An 8717-nucleotide genomic window follows, 5' to 3' on the forward strand; every position below is an offset into this window, starting at 1 on the left:
AAGACGATAAATGAAAAACATCCTGTTTGCTTACCCCAAGAACTGGCAAATATTTGGCACTACAAAGGAACCACTTAACCACATTTTGTTAAGTAAGGCAACAAACAAAAACTTGGGTCTGTCCTAAACAGCTTAGGCAATGAGGGGTTGGGGGGGTGGGGAGTAGATAAGGGAAGAGGAATAACTCTTAGGATGATTCCAGGGTGCTGGCATCTGATAGACATGTCTGTGAACTGCATTGTGGGAGCCAGGCTGCTTGTTTGAAGTGTATGCAGTGTTTTGGTAAAAGGGTGGATTCAATGGATTTTGAGAGAATTTACTGAGACTGATTTAGTCTTGCTTTGCAGCTGTAACAATTCTGTAGTGCTATAAACAGGAATTTACCTTACAACTTCTGGAGGCTGGTCAGAGTCCAATTTCTAGTTCGTAGAACCAGCTGAGTATACCCTTAACTGGTAGACAATATGAATTTAGAGTTAGGTTCCATAAGACAAATCCTAACCAAGAGTCTGTATTCTCGTATCCTAATTAATCACTTCCGAAATGCCCCACCACCTGTCACTTGGTTTCAGTGTGGCATGGGCCCTGGATGAAGGGAGAAACATCAACAGGTAATCTAGACCCTCTTTTAGATGTCACTGCCAAAATGATTTCATTTCAGACTGAAATGATTGTGGAGTGTTTCTGCAATGGCCGAATGATAAATCCAGGTAGAGGTTTGGAGCAGTGGAGGATGTATGTGAAAAGATGTAATCTTCATAGAACACTATGGCGTGGTGGGCCATTTCTGTTAACTAGTGCTTCTAGAAGTGGAGGCAGGAAGATGAAATGTTCAGGCCCCTCCATCTTTGGTTTCATTGAGTTTGAGACAAATCTGGGCTCTATCAGACCCTATCTCAAAAACTAGCGAATGCAGACAGGATCAAGGGCTCCCACTTATTACCTCCTTCATGCCTGCCTTACAAAAAGCTTTTGAAGCACGTCTGATAGTCATGTATTTAAAAGCTTCCAAATGAGTCTTACATTTAATATTATGTACTAGGGCCTGGGTAAACATAAAATACTCAAGAGTTAACAAAATTTATTTACTTAATTTGCTAGCTGCTGCTAGGTATTGTTTGGGATACTACCTTAATCAGAAATGTCTGCCTTAATTAAGCCCAGTTTAGGAAAAGGAAAAAAGTAAGATTGTGTATTTCATGGCCATATGCTATGAAGAAAAAGACAGGTAATGGGGAACCGGGTCTGGGAGAAGGGGTTGCTTCTGTAAGTGCAAGCAGGAAGGCGTTCCGGGCAAGGGATCCTTGCAATACAACCCCAAGAGATGCTGCATCCAACCAAGTAGATAATCTGAGGCATTCCAGGGAGAGAACAGCCAAAGACCTGGGGGCAGAATGCCCTTGCTACCTCCATCCAAACCTTTTTGATCTCAACAGGAAGCCTGGTAGGTAGGAACTAAAATTTGAGAATTCAAAGGAGTGTTGAAGGTAGGAACTTCAGATCTTCACAGTTGAGACTCAGGAACCTAGGCAGTCTAGTTGAGTGGTTGAGGTTTTGTGAGTGTCAGCTAAGCTGTGTCCTCTTACTGAAGTCACACTTAGTTGTTGTGCCAAAATACAGACACACTAAGTAGATAGTAAGTATGGCTATATTGCTGGGTCTTACAGGAGGCTACTGATAATTGTGAGTGCCCTGACCTAACTTTACACTGTAAACAAATGATTATAGTGTACTTTGTTAGTCAAGAATATTCAACCCATCACTGGGAAGAGAGGCCCCTTGGTATTGCAAACTTTATATGCCCCAGTACAGGGGAACACCAGGGCCAAGAAGTGAGAGTGGGTGGTTAGGGGAACAGGGTGGGGGGGAGGGTATAGGGGACTTACAGGATAGCATTTGAAATGTAAATAAAATATCTAATAATAAATATTCAAGACAAGGACTCACATTGATCCAGAGAAAGCTCTCACTTGGGCTGTGCATTTTGGACATGATATTCTTGAGATTTTTTTTTCCCCCTTGTCTCTAGCTACATCAAAGAGTATTGTTTTTTTAACCATTGATTGATTGGTTTTTGGTAGAGGCATTCTCCTTTGTGTGCTGTTATGGAGGCTGATGTGTCCTGCTTGATCTGAGTAGACACATGTATGTTGTGCCAGAGGAGGCTGCAAGTGTGTATCGGGTGAAACTGGAGGCAGGGATGGCTCCAAACCCTAGTTGTGGTATGCTTGTGTGTCCTTTGCCCAAGACGGAAATAAAGAAAATCTGGTAGGAAAACAAACACACATACACACAAACACCAACTTTTAAGCAGTCTTTCTATTTTGTTTAAGGCTGTGTATAACAGTAGATCAGAGCCTAAAACATGGAATTTGGTTGGGGAGGGGACTAGTTTGGGGACATTTTGGGGAACACACTGGCACAGAGGTACTAGTTCTGGGGTGACATCGGGTATAAGGTTCGAAGGACATACAGCGGGTGGTTTGGTAATGACTTCAAGGTAATAAGCATTTGCTCGGGTTAGGGCTTCCAGGAAGCACTGGTCATCCGATGACTAGACACTGCATTAGCCAGGGTTCTCTAGAGGAACAGCAAGACAAAATGAATATATATATATTTATATTTATTTATATATAATTATATATATATATATATTTAAAAAGGGGTTATGGCTGGAGTAGCCCAACAATGGCGGTCTCACCCCAGAGCGGCTGACAGGTCAGTGGTTTCTCAGCAAAGGCTGAGTGTCTCGGCCATACCAGAGGATTGAAGGATTCCTGGAGAGCTGCTGGTCTAGGGCTATGCCGGAAGCAGGTAGGAGCCAGTTCTATTAGCAAAGAGATCAACAGAGAGAGCAAGAGCAGGTGAATCCGCAGTGAGCACAGAGGTAAGCACGAACCAGAAACTTTTCTTTTTCTATCTTCCTTTCTATGTGCTCCCACCACAGGGCGCCCTCCACATTTAAACTGACCTTCTCACTTGAAATAATCTGACCAAGAGAACCTCTCACTGAGCCAGGCAGTGGCTGCACACGCCTTTAATCCCAGCATTCTGGAGGCAAGGGCAGGGAGATCTCTGTAAATTCAAGGCCAGCTTGGGCTAGAGAGCAAGTTCCAGGACAGTCGGGACTACACAGAAAAACCCTGTCTTGGAAAAGGAAAACAAAACAGATAGACAGACAAACAACCACAAAACAAAACAAAAACTCTCACTGGAGTGCCAGTGGCTAGCCTGATTCCAGGTCCAGACAAGTTGCCATCAAGTTCAGCCATTGCAGGCATCTTTATGATTTTACCTCACAGAAGATTTTACCTCAGATCAGTCCCCAAGGCCATCCTCCTGAAGCAACTGCAGCTCCTTATATTGGGTGAGAAGGAATATACTTTGTTCTTTTTGTGGGTGTGTCAGCATTCTTGATTTTGTGCTCAGACAGAATTCTGAATTGCTTCGTCTTATTGCTCTGCTGCTTCACAGTTATCATGCCTGTGTCTGCAGGGCAGGTTTTATGAAAAAAATGCTGTGTTTTACTGAATATGTGGATGTAGCTGGGAGTGTCAAGCTATCTCCTAGCTGCTTTTCTGTCTCTCAATGGCTAAGCACCAATAAATTGCGAACAGTACAAAAACAAAACAAATGAACAAAAGAAAAAAAAAAAAAACAACAACCTGACAAGCAAAAAGGAAGTTCAGGGCTAAAGTCTCCTTGGTTGGAACTAGGCCAGGTGTCCTTCCCTAAGCCAATCCTGAGAGTAACCAATGAGCTTAATCCAGTGGTGGCATGACTCTGGAGTAGACAGGGCAGGTGGAGTGTCTCCCCTACCCCCACCACGTGTGAAGTGGGAGAGGTAGCCCTCCCTAAGGAAACAAGGGCCCATTCATTTTCACTCGAAAAACCTGCGAATGCTAAAATTTAGATGAAAAGATTAAGGACTCATAACAGTGAAAACATTGAACTGGAGTACAATGGGAGAAAACAGTGTGCCCAGTTTCAAAACTTGTTACCCAGGTACACGAATCAAGACCATATAGTGTTAGTAGGGACAGTAAAGCCCAATGCTATGTATAAGATATATAGATATAGATATAGATCTAGATCTAGATATAGATATAGATATAGATATAGATATAGATATAGATATACACATATATATATATCGATTAATTGTATTGATATACCATAAATAATATATAATATATTGATATATAATGAATAATATATTTACATGATATATATATAAATTTATATAATACATGTATACTTTGTATATACATGTATGTATACATGATATAATATACTATTGTATATTTCTGTTTGTGTGCATTTTGCATTGTTTGGATGTGGATGCACACATGCGTATGCCAGTGGACTTATATGTATGAACGTGTGTGTGTGTGTGTGTGTGTGTGTGTACACCCGTGGAGGCCAGAGGTGGAATTTGAGTATTTAACATTTATGTGTTATTTTTTTATGCATCTCTGTGTTTTGCTTGTCTGCATATATCTCTGTCCCTGGTGCCAACAGAGGCCAAAGAGGGCACTGGATCCCTTGTAACTGGGGGTACAGATAGTTGTGAGTTGCCACAAGGGTGCTCACAACCAAAGCTGAGTCTCTCGCAAGAGCAGCAAGTTCTCTTAATTACTGAACCATCTGTCCCGCCCCTCTCTACTTTACGTTTTGAGGCAAGGTCTCACTGGATTAGGAGCTCACCAAGTCACACTAACTGTGAGCCCCACCCCGACTCCGCCATGCCCACACCCTGATGATCTGCTTGTCTCCAGGTCCTCCATCCTCCACACCTCCACTCCCACCCTCCCATTCCCCACTGCCCAGAAGTACTGAGGCTACATCCATTCACAGGCAAGTCAGGCTTTAGCACGGGCTCTGGGCATCCAACTTCTGGTCCTAATGCTTAGGCGGGCGCTGGATATTCTCTCTAATGCCCATTGTCCTGATGGAACAGCCAGCCTTGCAACGCTTGCCATCAGCCTGATGCCACACTCTCTCTTCTGCACCTCATCTCTGAGGTGTGAACAAACAGGAGGAAATAGAGCTGGGCGTGGAAGGACTGGAAGAGCATGGAAAAGGTGGGGAAACCCTGGCGAGTTAGCAGAAAGACAGCAAGAAAGCGAAGTGGAAATGTGTGTATTTGTACAGGAAAATGTAAGACATCAGGCTGAAAATATCATGCAAAATGTATTTGTAGGGAGACACTAATTAGCAAAATGGCTGGAGAAATTAGCAAAGGCTAAGAAACTTGTGAGCCAAGAAAGATGAAAAGAGAGATAATAATGGTTACTTAGACGGGGACTAGTCAGGGGTTGTCCTAAAATATCATAAGGATGGGTATGGTAAACTTTTGTTTCTTTTTAAAAATTTTTTACATATTTATTGATATGTATATATATGTGTATATATATACACACACAGAGATTGCATGTAAAGTACAACAGGATTTGATCATGGGATATAGAGAGAAATGAACCGTAGATGGAGATAAAATTGATTACAGATTTAACTTCTAGATTAAGAAATGAGGACAAACTCTTACATCACTGAATTTGAGCTTTGAAATATATATATATATATATATATAATATATATATGTATATGTATATGTATATGTATATGTATATGTATATGTATATGTATATGTATATGTATATGTATATATGGAAAGTTTTACACACAATAGGGTAGAAGATTGGAAAGATGGCACAGTGCACAGTGCTCTTGAAAACCTGGCATCTCATGATCTCTAGCTTCTGGGGATCTAGTGCCTCTGACCTCTGGATACAAACTGGTACGAGTCCCTTTACCCACACACAGGTACTTACACATCAGTAAAAATAATAAATAAAAAATAATCAGTTTTTAAAATTTAAAGTAATGGTATGATAGATCCCTACTATGCAAATGGGCAAACTAATGTTTCTTTGGTGTCAGAGACTCCAAACGCCAAAACGCCCTGACGACAGATGTGCTCACCTGCAGTGGGTTCTGGTTTCCTCTGTGCAAATGATGTCTGCTGCCTTGGAATTTACTTTGGTCTAATCCAAGATGCACAATGAAACCACTCCAAGCACTCAAGCTGGGCCTCTCCCTGATGAAGTGTACAAGAATATATCAGACATCTTTCTTTCTTTCTTTCTTTCTTTCTTTCTTTCTTTCTTTCTTTCTTTCTTTCTTTCTTTCTTTCTTTCTTTCTTTCCTCCCTCCCTCCCTCCCTCCCTCCCTCCCTCCCTCCCTCCCTCCCTCCCTCCCTCCCTTCCTTTCTTTCTTTCTTTCTTCTTTTTTTTTAAAAAACATTCTTAGGTGGGTCTCAGATACGGTACAGGATCCCTCGTTTTGATAAATCCTAGTGCCCTTTCCTTCCCTGATTCTCCAAATCAGAAAGTTAAGCGTTGAGGGTTCCGGTGTGTAGGCAAACAGGGACCAGGGAGTGGACATGAGCTTAGGTAGCTGATGGTCAGGTAGGGAAGAAACTAGTATGTCATAGTCCAAACCACGGAAAAGAGAAGCTCTTAAAAGAACCATATAGGGTATTTTAATCCCATATAACTACAAAAAGGAGGCATCCAAAATGGCATGAAAATATGTTCGGACTGCCTGCACATGCCATTTTGCTAACATTCTGTAATGATTACTCCAGGATACACAGGGGATGCAATTACAAGTTCTGTCACTAGATGGGGATATAGCACATTTTTGTGCTTCAGAAGAGGATATTTTATTGAGACTGAATTTTAAAGCAAGACAGGAAAGAATTGTTTATAAAAGTGTGTGCCACTAAAGTTTTTTAGAATAGCCATGTTATTTCAGACACTTGAATTTCGAATCGTTGATCTGGTTGGCTTTACTGCAGATATAAGCATATTTCCTTTTTTGCCTTTGACTCCTTTCAAAACGTCTTGAGTCACTATACTTCAAGAAGAGCAATCTTAAAAGTATTTCAATGAAGATACTTCTAGATACACTTTCATAATCCCTCATTTGCAACTTAAAAATTCAACAAGTCATATTTGAAAATCAAAAAAATACATTCGCGTTACACCTGAATTCAGGATATAAATTGATCCCTTTCCGTGTGTTTTGCAGTACTTATGATGCATATTAACAAATATTTGTCCCCAACCCTCTTACTACACACAATATGAATCAAACAAAATAGTTTATTTATTGTTTATATGAAATCTCCTGATTATTTTTAAAGCTCTATTAAAGGAATGAAGGCTTTTGTAAACATTTGACTGTAAAATATAATTTAAATTGCGATGAAGTCCTTCATATGCTTAAATACATTTCCATTGATATATGTATCATAGCAAAGATAGTGCTTTTTGTTAATGAAGGTATTGCTCAAGATTTCATGAAGAGTATTACATGATTTCTTATATTTGTACCAGAGAGAGAGAGAGAGAGAGAGAGAGAGGCCTGTGTTTATATATGAATATACATACAAGCTTTTCAAAAAACAGAGCTTCTTTTAAATCTATTAAACTTAAAAAATATTCAGAATTTTATTCCTATGCATAAAGTTCTTTGATCACAGTCCATTACCCTCCCCCTCACACTTTCCCAAGTCTACACCCCCCCTTTCACATCTTACTTGTGTGTTTTGTGACCATTACATTAGCATTCAATTAGGATTATCTGCATGCCCCCAGAAGTTAATTTACTTGAGTGAGGAACTGTACCAGTGGCCACACCACTGAGGCTACTCTTCTTCCCTGCACACACAGACTGCCCAGACCTCCTGGGGAAGCCTGGGTCCTCTGCACCCTCTCTCCTCCCCCATCCATGATGGGAAGCTGGTGGTCCAGTCACCATATCCAGTGGTTCCAAAAATGGTATTGTCTATAAGCTACACCATAGAAGGACCAATGGGGCAGAGATGAATGCCTACAGTCATTGTTTCTAGGTGACCTGTGAAACAGCTTTCTGCTGGCCAGAAGAAGCCACTTCCCTTGACATATACCTGTGATCACATATCTAAGCCCATGCTAACCTCCAGGCTCCTCCAGCTTCTAGTAACATGTATTTGCTATGAATATCAAAGCCTCTATATGCTAGTCTCCTGACCCTGCTCTCTCACCCCTACTACACTAGTTCCCAGGCTGCTCCAGCTAACTCACCTCCTCCCACTCCTGTCACTCCCTACCTCATAGGACTGACAGGACTCTCCCTCTGTCTTAGGGTTTTACTGATGTGAGCAGACACCATGACAAAGGCAACTCTTATAGAGTTATAGGGACAGTATTTAATTGAGGCTGGCTTACAGGTTCAGAGGTTTAGTCCTTGATCACCGAGGTGAGACCATGGCAGCATCCAGGCAGGCCGGGCACAGGAGGAGCTTCATCTTCATCTGAAGGCTGCTAGCAGAACACTGACTTCCTGGCAGGTAGGAGGAGGGTCTTAAGGCCCACACCCACAGTGACACACCCACTCCAACAAGGCAGTACCTCCTGATAGTGCCACTGCCTGGCTCATGCATATACAAACCGTAACACTATCCATTTTTGCTGTCTTCTCTGCTCTGAGATAGCCCTGGCAATTGTCAGTTTGCTTGTTCTCTCTCTTGTGTCTACGATGAAAACTCCCCTACCCATGGAGAGGTCATTTTGGCACTGTGCCCTTGCTTTGCTTATACATTGTACCGCAAGATGCTATGCAGACTACTAGGGAGAAAAGCTGTGAACCTGGGTGACAAGACATGCAAA

General features: G+C 41.6%; 1 long non-coding RNA gene across 2 annotated transcripts; it reads right to left on the minus strand.

The window, feature by feature from the left end:
• Window positions 1-2301: 2301 nt before the first annotated feature.
• Window positions 2302-8298, minus strand: Gm33051. 2 transcript variants are annotated; one of them, XR_880714.1, is made up of 5 exons: window positions 8277-8298; window positions 5986-6100; window positions 3313-3489; window positions 2702-2827; window positions 2302-2580 (listed from the first exon to the last, which is right to left on the minus strand). It is a non-coding gene; the product is annotated as a predicted gene, 33051 (long non-coding RNA). The 2 variants fall into 2 exon arrangements; XR_003954453.1 differs by lacking the exon at window positions 3313-3489.
• Between the last annotated feature and the right edge of the window lie 419 nt (window positions 8299-8717).

Source organism: Mus musculus, chromosome 3 (genome assembly GCF_000001635.26).
Source record: "Mus musculus strain C57BL/6J chromosome 3, GRCm38.p6 C57BL/6J".
Taxonomy (NCBI): Eukaryota; Metazoa; Chordata; class Mammalia; order Rodentia; family Muridae; genus Mus; species Mus musculus.